We start from the raw sequence: 13391 nt of genomic DNA on the forward strand, positions 1-13391 counted from the left end.
TCTTCTTTTTTCTTTTGGTTTCTCTTCTTGCTTCATTTCATTCATTTGATCCTCAATCGCTGATACTCTTTCTTCCAGTTGATCGAGTCGGTTACTGAAGCTTGTGCATTTGTCACTTATTTCTCGTGTCGTGGTTTTCATCTCTGTCATTTCATTTATGACCTTCTCTGCATTAATTAGTCTAGCTGTTAATTCTTCCACTCTTTTTTCAAGATTTTTAGTTTCTTTGCGCTGGGTACGTAATTCCTCCTTTAGCTCTGAGAAGTTTGATGGACTGAAGCCTTCTTCTCTCCTCTCGTCCAAGTCATTCTCTGACCAGCTTTGATCCGTTGCTGGCGATGAGGTGCACTCCTTTGCAGGGGGAGATGCGCTCTTATTTTTTGAATTTCCAGCTTTTCTGCCCTGCTTTTTCCCCATCTTTGTGGTTTTATCTGCCTCTTGTCTTTGATGATGGTGACGTACTGATGGGGTTTTGGTATAGGTATCCTTCCTGTTTGATAGTTTTCCTTCTAACAGTCAGGACCCTCAGCTGTAAGTCTGTTGCAGATTGCTTGAGGTCCACTCCAGACCCTATTTGCCTGGATATCAGCAGCAGAGGCTGCAGAAGATAAAATGTTGCTGAACAGCGAGTGTACTTGTCTGATTCTTACTTTGGAAGCTTCCTCTCAGGGGTGTACTCCACCGTGTGAGGTTTGGGGTGTCAGTCTGCCCCTAGTTGGGGATGTCTCTCAGTTAGGCTTCTCAGGGGTCAGGGACCCACTTGAGCAGGCAGTCTGTCCGTTCTCAGATCTCAACCACCATTTTGGCAGGTCCACTGCTCTCTTCAAAGCTGTCAGACAGAGTCGTTTGCGTCTGCAGAGGTTTCTGCTGCTTTTTTTTTGTTGTTGTTGTTGTTGTTGTTGTTTATCTGTGCCCTGTCCCCAGAGGTGGATTCTACAGAGACAGGCAGGCTTCCTTGAGCTGCTGTGAGCTCCACCCAGTTCGAGCTTCCCAGCTGCTTTGTTTACCTACTTAAGCCTCAGCAATGGTGGGTGCCCCTCCGCCAGCCTCGCTGCTGCCTTGCAGTTAGATCGCAGACTGCTGTACTAGCAATGAGGGAGGCTCTGTGGCCGTGGGACACTCCTGGCCAGGTGTGGGATATAATCTCCTGGGGTGCCCATTTGCTTAAAGCGCAGTATTGGGGTGGGAGTTACCCAATTTTCCAGGTGTTGTGTGTCTCAGTTCCCCTGGCTAGGAAAAGGGATTCCCTTCCCCATTGCACTTCTCAGGTGAGGCGATGCCTCGCCCTGCTTCAGCTCTCGCTGGTCGGGCTGCAGCAGCTGACCAGCACTGATTGTCCGGCAATCCCTAGTGAGATGAACCCAGTACCTCAGTTGAAAATGCAGAAATCACCGGTGTTCTGTGTCACTCGCGCTGGGAGTTGGAGACTGGAGCTGTTCCTATTCGGCCATCTTGCTCCGCCCGCCCCTTTTGTTTTCTTTATTAGTCTAACTAGTGATCTATGTATTATATTAGTTTTTTAAAAGACCGTTTCCTGGATTTGTTGATTTTATGTATGACTTTTCATGTCTCAATTTCCTTCAGCTCAAGTCTGATTTTGGTAATTTCTTTATTTCTGCTTTCTTTGAAGTTGGTTTGTTCTTGCTTTTCTAGTTCCTGTAGTTGTGATAATATGTTGATAATTTGAAATGTTTCTAACTTTCTGGTGTGAGAATTTGGTGGTATGAACTTCCCTGTTTATGTGGCCTTTGCTATGTCCCAGAAATTCTGATATATTGTATATTTGATCTCATTAGTTTCAAAGAACTTCTGAATTTCTGCCTTAATTTCATTATTTACCCCAATGTCCTTCAGGAGCAGGTAGTTTAATTTCCATGTAAATACATGGTTTTCAGCAATTTTCTTACTGTTGATTTCTATTTTTATTGCACTATGGTCTGAGAGTGTGGTTATTATGATTTAAGCTTTTTTTCTTAATTTTCTGAGTGTTGTTTGAGGTCAGATTGAGTCATTGATTTTAGAGTATGTACCATGCGGTGATGACAAAAAAAATGTATTTTCTGTTGTTTGGGCGTGGAGTGTTCTGTAAATGTCTATTTATTTCATTTGGTCAAGTGTTGAGGACGGGCCCTGAATATATTTGATTATTTTTTTCCTCCATGAGGTTTCTCACTATTATTGTGTGGGAATCTAAGTCTCTTTACAGGTCTCCAAGAACTTGCCTTATGAAACTCGTTGCTCCTGTGTTGGGTGCTTACGTATTTAGAATAGTTATGTCTTCTTGGTGAACTGAAGCCTTTACCATTATATAATGCTCCTCTTTGTCTTGTTTGGTCTTTGTGGGTTTAAAGTCTGTTTTGTCTGAAATTAGGAAAGCAATGTATGCTTCCTTCTGTTTTCCATTTGCATGGTAGATTATTCTCGATTTTTTAATTTGAGCCTATGTGTGTCATTGCATGTGAAATGGTTCTCTTTAACACAGAATGCGTTTGGGTCTAACTTCTTTAGCTTGACATTATGTGCCTTTTAATTGGGGCACTTAAAATCTGTTTACATTTAAGGTTAGTATTGACATGTGTGGATTGTCTCATGACATCATGTTTTTAGCTGGTTATTATGCAAACTTGTTTGTGTGGTTGCTTTATACTGTCACTGGCCTATATACTTGTATGTTTTTTGTGGTCCTGGTAGCAGTCTTTTCTTTCCATATTTAGCACTCCTTTCAGGACCTCTTGTAAGGCAGGTCTGGTGTTAATTATTACCTCAGCACTTGTTTATCTGAAAGTGATCTTATTTGTTCTTTATATATGAAGGTAAGTTTGGCTGGATATGAAATTCTTGATTGGAAATTCTTTTCCTTAATAATGCTGATTATTGGCCCCCAATTTTTTCTGGCTTATAGAGTTTCTGCTGAAAGTTCTGCTGTTAGCCTGATTGGGTTCCCTTTGTAGGTGACCTGCTTCTTTTCTCTATCTGCCTTTAACATTTTTTTCTTTCATTTTGACTTTGGAGAATCTAATAATTTTATGTCTTTGAGATGGTCTTCTTATGTAGTATCTTACAAGGGTTTTCTGCCTTTCCTTTATTTGAATGTTGGCCCTTTAGTGAGGTTGGAAAAGTTTTCATGGACAATATTCTGAGAGATGTTTTCCAAGATGCTTACTTTCTCCTCATCTCTTCCAGGGACACAAGTGGGTTATAGATTTGATTTCTTTATATAATCTCATATTTCTCAAAGATTTTATTCATCTTTTTTATTCTTTTTTTTTTTTTTTTTGTCTCACTGAATTATTTTAGATAGCTAGTCTTTGAGCCCTAATATTCTTTCTTCAGCTTGGTTTATCCTACTGCAAATACTTGGGATTATATTATGAAATTCTTGGAGTGTGTTTTTCAATTCTATCAGATTTATTTGGTTCTTTTTTATAATGGCCTCTTTGTCTATCAGCTTATTTTTTATTTTATATTATTATAATTCTTAGATTCCTTGAATTGGGTGTTCACTCCTGAATTTTTATTATCTTCATTTACTATCTATATTCTGAATTCTAGTTCTGTCACTTTAGCCATTTCGGCCAGGTAAGAAGTCTTTCTTGGGAAATGGTGCAGTCATTTGGAGGAAAGAAGTCACTCTGGCTTTTTTAATTGTCAGAGTTATTGTGCTGGTTCTTTCTCATCTGTGTGTGCTATTGTCCTTTTAACTGTGCTGTAATTTGAGTACAGGCAGTAGACTTCTTTTTAGGATGTATTCAGAGAGCTGAAGCTTTGTGCAGGGTCTTTATTTGTAGGTGAATTCTTGTCCTTGGTTTCATAGAGTATATTAGCAAAGTATTTTGGTGTAGAAGTTTTGGTCTTCAATCTAGTAGACTGCGCTTAAGCAAAATGGACAGTATGTAGCCTCTTGCTCAATCACATGGCTTATCTGTGTTTTTTCACAATTGCAACCATGGTCCTTCTTTGTGCTCTGAAAGTTTGTACTCCTTTCCCACTTGAGTACTGGCTACAGATCTTGGCTTGACACTCCCAGGCTGCACACTGCAGCTCTGGGGTGAGCTCAGGCTTTATGTTCCCTCCCCACCTTGGAGGCAGCAAGGGAAGGGACCATAGCAGTGGGTGTTACAGAGGGCCTTTCACTTGTTTCATGGAGCTCTACCCCACAGAGATGCAGAGCCGCTATCAGTTAGTGTGATTGGAGTGGCTACACTGTGGGCTCAAACCAGGGGGAGGGGGTGCTGCTTGGTAACAACTGGGGGTGAGTGGATCACAAGGGAAGCAGATTGGCCTCTTCTCCCTCTGCAGCTTTCTGGAGGTGTGGTTAAAGCACTCAGAGTATTTTCTCCTTTCCCAATCCAAGAGGAGCAAGGGCAGTATCATTGCAATGGCAGTGGGAGAGGAGTTTTCAGATGGCTCTAGGAGCTTCACCTAAGAGAAATGTGGAGATGCTGTTACTGAGTATGTTCACTCAGGGGGCAGGGTGACTACACTGCTGTCCTGAGCTTGGAGCTCTGCTTTTTGAGGAGCAGAGGTCAATAACTCACAGGCAGAAGAGACTGAGCTCCTCTCTCTATGTGGTTGTGGCATGCTGGGAGCATGTGTGAAGTCCTTAGGCTCTTTGTTTCTTTCCTTACACTGAGGACAGCAGGGACAGAACCACTGCTGTGACAGTGGCAGAAGGGTTGTTGGTTGCCTCTAGAAGACCTTCCCCAGGGAAACTCAGTGCCACTACCAGTGGGTGTGATCAGCTGTGGGTGAGGCAGCTAATCTTAAGTCCTTAGCTAGGGCCCTGCCTGGTGAAAAGTGAAGTTGGGGGCTCACAAGGAAAAGGGACTAGATACCTCTCCATATCATGACTTCAGTGTGCTGGACATTCAAACATAGTGACTAGACCCTTTATTCCTTTCCCTGCCTGAGGGTAGTTAGGACAGTATCACTGCAGCTGCAATGGCAGAGGGGTTGCGAGTTTTCTCTTAAATTTCCTCCTCAGAGAAATGCAGAGCTGCCTCCAACTGCAGTGTTCGTGTCGGGGCAGCGTAGTTGTGCTGAAGTCTCAGGCCAGGAAACCATGCCTAGTACAAAGAAGTGAAATCAGGGACCCTGGAAAACAGCCTGGTCACCTTTTCCAAGAGGCAGCTGTGTTGTACTATGTATCCACATCAGTTCCTAGTCAACATCATTAGTCATTAGGTAAATACAAATTATAACCACAATAAAATAGCACTTTACACCCACTAAGATATTTATAATCCAAAAGAAAGAAGATGAAATGGGTTGATAAAAATGTGGAAAAAAATAGAAGCTTCATATTTTGCTGTTCAGAATGTAAAATGATGCATCCACATTGGAATACAGTTTGGCAGTTCTTCAAAAGGTTAAACTTAGAGCTGCCATATATCCAGGGTATTCCACTTCTAGGAGGAATGAAGACATATGTCCGCATAAACCATTGTACACAAATGTTTATAACAGGGTCATTCTTAATAGCCAAAAAATAGAAATAACCCAAATGCCCATCAACTGATAAATGGATAAACAAATGAACTGCAGACATATAAGGCAGTATTATCCAGTAATGCAAAGGAGTAAAGTATTACTGCATGCTACAACACATATGAACCTTAAAAACATGCTAAATGAAAGAAATAAATTACAAAACACTACATATTGCATAATTTCACGTATGTGAAATTTCGAAGAGATATATCTAGATGTAGAAAGTAGACCGGCCATTGCCTAGGGGTAGAGAGTTTGAGGGGAAATAGAGACTAAAGTCTAATGGGCACAAAGTTTCTTTTAGGTGATAAAGTAGCTATAAAATTAAATTGTGGTAGTGGTTACACAACTCTGTGGATGTGTTCGTTTTTCTTTCTTGTTTGCTTGCTTTTTCTTTTTCTTTTTTTTTTTTTTTTTTTTTTTTTTTTTTTGAGACAGTCTTGCTCTGTCACCCAGGCTAGAGCGCAGTAGCACGATCTTGGCTCACTGCAAACTCCGCCTCCCAGGTTCAAGAGATTCTTCTGCCTCAGCCTCCCGAGTAGCTGGGATTACAGGTACCCACCACCACGCCTGGCTAATTTTTGTATTTTTTAGTAGAGACCAGGTTACACCATCTTGGCCAGGCTGGTCTCGAACTCCTGACATCATGATCCACCCGCCTTGGCCTCCCAAAGTGCTGGGATTACAGGCATGAGCCACCATGCCCAGCTCTCTGTAGATGTATTCTAAAACACTTTAAACAGGTGAATTTTATTCTATGTAAATTATTTCTCAATAATCCTGATTTTAGACATCTTGCTTGCTCAGCATTCTATCTACATGCTCCCCAAATCCTACCACAAGCATTCCAATTAGTGATCTTTTAATTTTGCAGTAAAATGTGTCTAACCTCAGAAATGAATTCCAAGTTATCTGGCTTAAGCAAGGGGCAGGGAAGGAGAGTCAGTATTCATCTGCCTATTATACCTCTAGTAAAGAAATCAGAGTCCTATTCACAAAACTCACATTAGAGAATTAATCAGATGTAGGAAGGCCAAGTTTAATGTAACAATGAAGGAAAAAATCTTCCCCTTCTGTCTCTGCAACTAGAGAAACTACTGACAAATGACTGACATGATGATGTAAACTTTAATGTTTTCCTTCACATCACAAAGCTTCTGACTTCCTAAATTTTTGTGACGTAGTGTTCTCGGGACATCATATGTCCTGATACGAAACAGAGAATTAATGAAGACAGTATTGAAGCAATCAACTTGCCTGATTCCTGTACTGACACCTTGTGGTAAAAATCATAATAACAGTCAAAACAAATGAAAACAGGCTTTCTAATATTCTCTTTATGAGGCTTTAATAATCAAGACTAACCCTTTAGCTTTTACTAATTAAGCCTTTCTGGTGATTTCATTGCTGTTATAGAACGGAATAAAATATTTTCCTATAGTCATGATGAGGGCTCAGGGTATTTTATTATTTCAAATATTAAAGGAATATTACCTCCTTTTGTAGCCCTAGCCGATGAAACAATATGTGAGAAATACATACTCATTTTAAAATAGACTGTAAAGCTTGTCAAAATGGATCTCTGTTGGCAAAGAAACAAGGTATCAATTTTCATCATATGGCAAAAAAATTTATGCCAGATTTCTCTTTTCTCTTTTTCAATTATGGTATTTATATGAGCAACTACATATAGTATGATTAAGGAAAGATGTTGTGTGACAGGATGAGGAATAATGCTGAATATCAGAGACTTGGCTTTGAGTAACTGCCCTGAGTTGAACATTATGTGCATGCATATAACAGAAAATGTCTGGCTCTAGAAACATAAAAATGATTCCCTTTGTAGCAAATCATTGCTATCATTGAATAAAGCACAATTTCTTTATTTTTGATTTTCTAAGTTTTATGGGAACATATTAAGTGCACACATATATATTTATGAAGTATATGGGATATTTTGATATAGACACACGATGTGTAACAATTACATTAGGGTAAATGAGGTATCCATCACCTCAAGCATGTATTCTTTGTGTCACAAATAATCTAATTATACTCTTTTAGTTATTTTTAAATGCACAATTAAATGATTATTGACTATAGTAACTCTGTTGTGCTATAAAATACTAGATCTTTTAAACTATAACTATGTACCCATTAACCATGCCCACTTCCCCTCCTGCCCAAGACTACCCCTCCCAGCCTCTGGTAACCATCATTCTACTTTCTATCTCCATAAGTTAAGTTGTTTTAATTTGTAGCTCCCCAAAATTAGTGAGAACATGTGAAGTTTGTCTTTCTGTCCCTGGCTTATTTTACTTAACATAATGATGTCCAGTTCCACCCATGTTGTGGTAAATGATAAGATCTAATTATTTCTCATTGCTGTTCATCAGAGATATTGGCCTGGTTTTGGTATTAGGGTAATGCTGTCCTAGTAGAAGGAGTTTGGAAGTATGCCCTTCACCTCTATTTTTCCGAATGTTTTGAGTAGTGTTGGTATTTGTTCTTTAAACTTTTCGCAAAATTCAGCAGTGAAGCTATCAAGTCCTGGTATTACCTTTGCTGAGAGATCTTTTATTATGGCTTCAATCTCAATGCTCGTTATTGATCTGTTCAGGTTTTCAATTTCTTCATGGTTGGATTTTGGTAGGTTTTAAGTGTCTAGGAACTTATCCATTTCTTCTTGGTTTTCCAATTTAATGGCGTATAGTTGCTCATAGTATTCTCGAATGAGTTTATTAATTTCTGTGGTATTGGTTGAAATGTCTCCTTTTTCTTCTCTGACATTATTTATCTGAATGTTCTCTTTTTTTTATTTAGCCTTAGTAAAGGATTGTCAGTTTTATGTTTTCTAAAAACTTTTTGTTTCATTGATTTTTGTATTGTTTTCTCTGTTTCAATTGTATTTATTTCTGCTCTTTATTATTATTATTTTTTTCTTCTACTAACTTTGAGTTTGGTTTGCTGTTGCTTTTCTAGTTCTTTAAGATGCATCCTTAGTTTGTTTATTTGAAGTTTTTATTCTTTTTTAATGTAGGCACTTATAGCTATAAAATTCCTTCTAAGTACTGCTTTTGCTATATCCCATAGGTTCTGGTACGCTGTGTTCCATTATCATTTGTTTCAAGACATTTTTCAATTTCCTTCTCAATCTCTTCATTGAACCACTGGTCATTCAAGACCATATTGTTTAATTTTCATGTGTTCATATAGATTTCAAAATTTATATTGTTATTGATTTCTAATTTAATTCTATTTTGGTCAGAGAAGATATTGATATTGTTTCAATTTTTTGAATGTTTTTTATAAATGTTTTGTGGCCTAATGTATAGTCTACCCTTGAGAATGATCCATGTGCTAGTGAGAAGAATGTGTATTCTCCTACCATTACATGAAGTGTTCTGTAAACATCTATTAGACCCAGTTGGTGTGTGGTGCTGAATAGCTCCAATATTTCTTTATTGATTTTCTTCCTGGCTAATCTGTCCAGTGCTTAATGTCAGTGTTGATGTCTCCAGTTATTATTGTATTGCAGTCTATCACTTTCTTTAGCTCCAATAACACTTGCTTTATATGTGTGGATGTTCCAGTGTTGGGTGCATATGTATTTATAATTGTTATATCCTCTTGCTGAATTCACTCATTTATCACTACAAAATGACTTTCTTTGTCTCGTTTGATAGATTTAGTCTTGAAGTCTATTTTGTCTGATATAAGCATAGCTATACCTGCTGTTTTTTATTTCCATTTGCATGGCATACACTTTTCCATCTCTTGTTTTCAGCATATGTGTGTCTTTGTAGGTAAGGTGTGTTTCTTGTAGAAAACAGACAATTGGGACTTGCTTTTTATCCATTGATCCATGCTAAGTCTTATGATTGGAAAGTGTTGTCTATTTACATTTAACGTTACTATTAAGTAATGACTTATTCCCATCACTTTGTTATTTGTTTTCTCGTTGTTTTTTGGTCTCTCGTTTTTTTTCTTCCTTCCTCTCTCCCTTTCAGTGTAGGTGATTTTCTCTGGTGGTATGAAAAAAATAATATATATATATATATATATATATATATATATATATATACACACACACATATATACATATATACATATGTGTGTATATACATATATACATATATACATATATACATATGTATATATGTATATATATACATATATACATATATACATATGTATATATGTATATATGTATATATATATATATATATATATATATATAAACTTTCTTTTGAAACAACAACTGGAAAGAAATACAGAAATAATTGTGACTATATTGAGTATTAGAATTTCAAGGGATTGTTTGTGTTTATGTGCATTTTTAAATGTTTCATAAATTTAATGAAAACAATAAGAACACATTTATAAAAAGACACCCTAGAGAAATAGTTGATCCCTAAGAGCTGTTCCTGTTGAAATGGAAACTCTCATAATATTACATGCTACCAAGGAAAGAAAAAATATAAGAATATCTTTTTTAAAAATTTTTTATTTTACTTTAAGTTCTGGGATACATGTGCTGCACGTGTATGTTTGCTACATAGGTATACATGTGCCATGGTGCTTTGCTGCACCTATTAACCGCTCATCTAGGTTTCAAGCCCCACATGAACTAGGTGTTTGTCCTAGTGTTCTCCCTCCCCTTTCCCCCCACACCCTGACAGGCCCCAGTGTCTGATATTTCTCTCCCTGTGTCCATGTGTTCTCATTGTTCAACTCCCGCTTATGTCCCATGAGAACATGCGATGTTTGGTTTTCTGTTCCTGTGTTAGTTTGCTGAGGATGATGGCTTCCAGGTTCATACATGTTCCTGCAAAGGACATGAAATTCTTTTTTATGGCTTCATAGTATTACATGCTGTATATGTGCCACATTTTCTTCATCCAGTCTATCATTGATGGGCATTTGGGTTGGTTCCAAGTCTTTGCTGTTGTAAATATCACTGCAGTAAACATATATCTACATGTGTCTTTATAGTAGGGAATATGATTGTGTCCCCTACTATATAATACTTTGAATATATGCCCAGTAATGGGATTGCTGGGTCAAATGATATTTCTGCTTCTAGATCCTTGAGGAATCACCACACTGTCTTCCACAATGGTTGAACTAATTTACACTCCCACCAACAGTGAAAAGCATTCCTATTTCTCCATATCCTCTTCAGTATCTGTTGTTTCCTGACTTTTTAATGATTGCCACTCTAACTGGCATGAGATGGCATCTCATTGTGGTTTTGACTTGCATTTGTCTAATGACCAGTGATGATGAGCTTTTTTTTATATGTTTGCTGGCTGCATATATGTGTTCTTTTGAGAAGTGTCTGTTCATATCCTTCGCCCACTTTTTGATGGGTTTGTTTGTTTTTTCTTGTACATTTGTTAAAGTTCCTTGTAGATTCTAGATGTTAGAACTTTGTCAGATGGATAGATTGCAAAAGTTTTCTCCCATTCTGTAGGTTGCCTATTCACTGTGATGATCATTTCTTTTGCTGAGTAGAAGCTCTTTTATTAGATCCCATTTGTCAATTTAGGCCTTTGTTGTGATTGCTTTTGGTGTCTTAGTCATGAAGTTTCTGCCTATACCTATGTCCTGAATGGTATTGCCTAGGTTTTCTTCTAGGGTTTTTATGGTTTTAGGTTTTACATTTATGACTTTAATCCATTTTGAGTTAATTTTTGTATAAGGTGTAAGGAAGGGGTCCAGTTTCTGTTTTCTGCATATGGCTAGCCAGTTTTTCCAGCACCATTTATTAAATAGGGAATCCACTTCTCATTACTTGTTTTTGTCATGTTTGCCAAAGATCAGATCATTGTACATGTGAGGTATTATTTCTGAGGCCTCTGTTTTGTTCCACTGTTCTATATACCCGTTTTGGTACCAGTACCATGTTGTTTTGGTTACTGTAGGCATGTAGTATCATTTGAAGTTGGGTAGCGTGATGCCTCCAGCTTTTTCCTTTTTGCTTAGAATTGTCTTGGCTATTCGGGCTGTTTTTTTGGTTCCATATGAAATTTAAAGTAGTGTTTTCTAATTTTGTGGAGAAAGTCAATGGTAGTTTTAAGGGAACAGCATTGAATCTATAAATTACTTTCATCAGTATAGCCATTTTCTTTTTTTTTTTTTTCATTTTTTTATTATACTTTAAGTTCTAGGGTACATGTGCATAACGTGCAGGATTGTTACATATGTATATTTGTGCCATGTTGGTGTGCTGCACCCATCAACTCCTCAGCACCCATTAATTCATCATTTATGTCATGTATAACTCCCCAATGCAAGCCCTCTCCCTTCCCCCCTCCCCATGATAGGCCCCAGTGTGTGATGTTCCCCTTCCCGAGTCCTAGTGATCTCATTGTTCAGTTCCCACCTATGACTGAGAACATGCGGTGTTTGGTTTTCTCTTCTTGTGATAGTTTGCTAAGAATGATGGTTTCCAGCTGCATCCATGTCCCTACAAAGGATGCAAACTCATCCTTTTTTATGGCTGCATAGTATTCCATGGTGTATATGTGCCACATTTTCTTAATCCAGTCCGTCACAGATGGACATTTGGGTTGATTCCAAGTCTTTGCTATTGTGAATAGTGCCGCAATAAACATACGTGTGCATGTGTCTTTGTAGTAGAATAATTTATAATCCTTTGGGTATATACCCAGTAGTGGGATGGCTGGGTCATATGGTACATCTAGTTCTAGATCCTTGAGGAATTGCCATACTGTGTTCCATAATGTTTGAACTAGTTTACAATCCCACCAACAGTGTAAAAGTGTTCCTATTTCTCCACATCCTCTCCAACAACTGTTGTTTCCTGATTTTTTAATGATTGCCATTCTAACTGGTGTGAGATGGTATCTCATTGTGGTTTTGATTTGCATTTCTCTGATGGCCAGTGATGATGAGCATTTTTTCATGTGTCTGTTGGCTGTATGAATGTCTTCTTTTGAGAAATGTCTGTTCATATCCTTTGCCCACTTTTTGATGGGGTTGTTTGTTTTTTTCTCGTATATTTGTTTGAGTTCTTTGTAGATTCTGGATATTAGCCCTTTGTCAGATGAGTAGATTGCAAAAATTTTCTCCCATTCTATAGGTTGCCTGTTCACTCTGATGGTAGTTTCTTTTGCTGTGTAGAAGCTCTTTAGTTTAATTAGATCCCATTTATCAATTTTGGCTTTTGCTGCTGTTGCTTTTGGTGTTTTAGACATGAAGTCCTTGCCCATGCCTATGTCCTGAATGGTACTACCTAGATTTTCTTCTAGGGTTTTTATGGTATTAGGTCTAACATTTAAGTCTCTAATCCATCTTGAATTAATCTTCGTATAAGGAGTAAGAAAAGGATCCAGTTTCAGCTTTCTACTTATGGCTAGCTAATTTTCCCAGTACCATTTATTAAATAGGGAATCCTTTCCCCATTTCTTGTTTCTCTCAGGTTTGTCAAAGATCAGATGGCTGTAGATGTGTGGTATTATTTCTGAGGACTCTGTTCTGTTCCATTGGTCTATATCTCTGTTTCGGTACCAGTACCATGCTGTTGTGGTTACTGTAGCCTTGTAGTATAGTTTGAAGTCAGATAGCGTGACGTCTCCAGCTTTGTCCTTTTGGCTTAGGATTGTCTTGGCAATGTGGGCTTGTTTTTGGTTCCATATGAACTTTAAAGCAGTTTTTCCAGTTCTGTGAAGAAACTCATTGGTAGCTTGATGGGGATGGCATTGAATCTATAAATAACCTTGGGCAGTATGGCCATTTTCTAATATTGTTATGTGTGAACTTGATCCTGCCATTATGATATTAACTGGTTATTTTGCTCGTTAGTTGGTGCAGTTTCTTCCTAGCCTCGATGGTCTTTACATTTTGGCATGTTTTTGCAATGGCTGGTACCGGTT

The sequence above is a fragment of the Rhinopithecus roxellana genome, chromosome 7 (genome assembly GCF_007565055.1).
Source record: "Rhinopithecus roxellana isolate Shanxi Qingling chromosome 7, ASM756505v1, whole genome shotgun sequence".
Taxonomy (NCBI): domain Eukaryota; kingdom Metazoa; phylum Chordata; class Mammalia; order Primates; family Cercopithecidae; genus Rhinopithecus; species Rhinopithecus roxellana.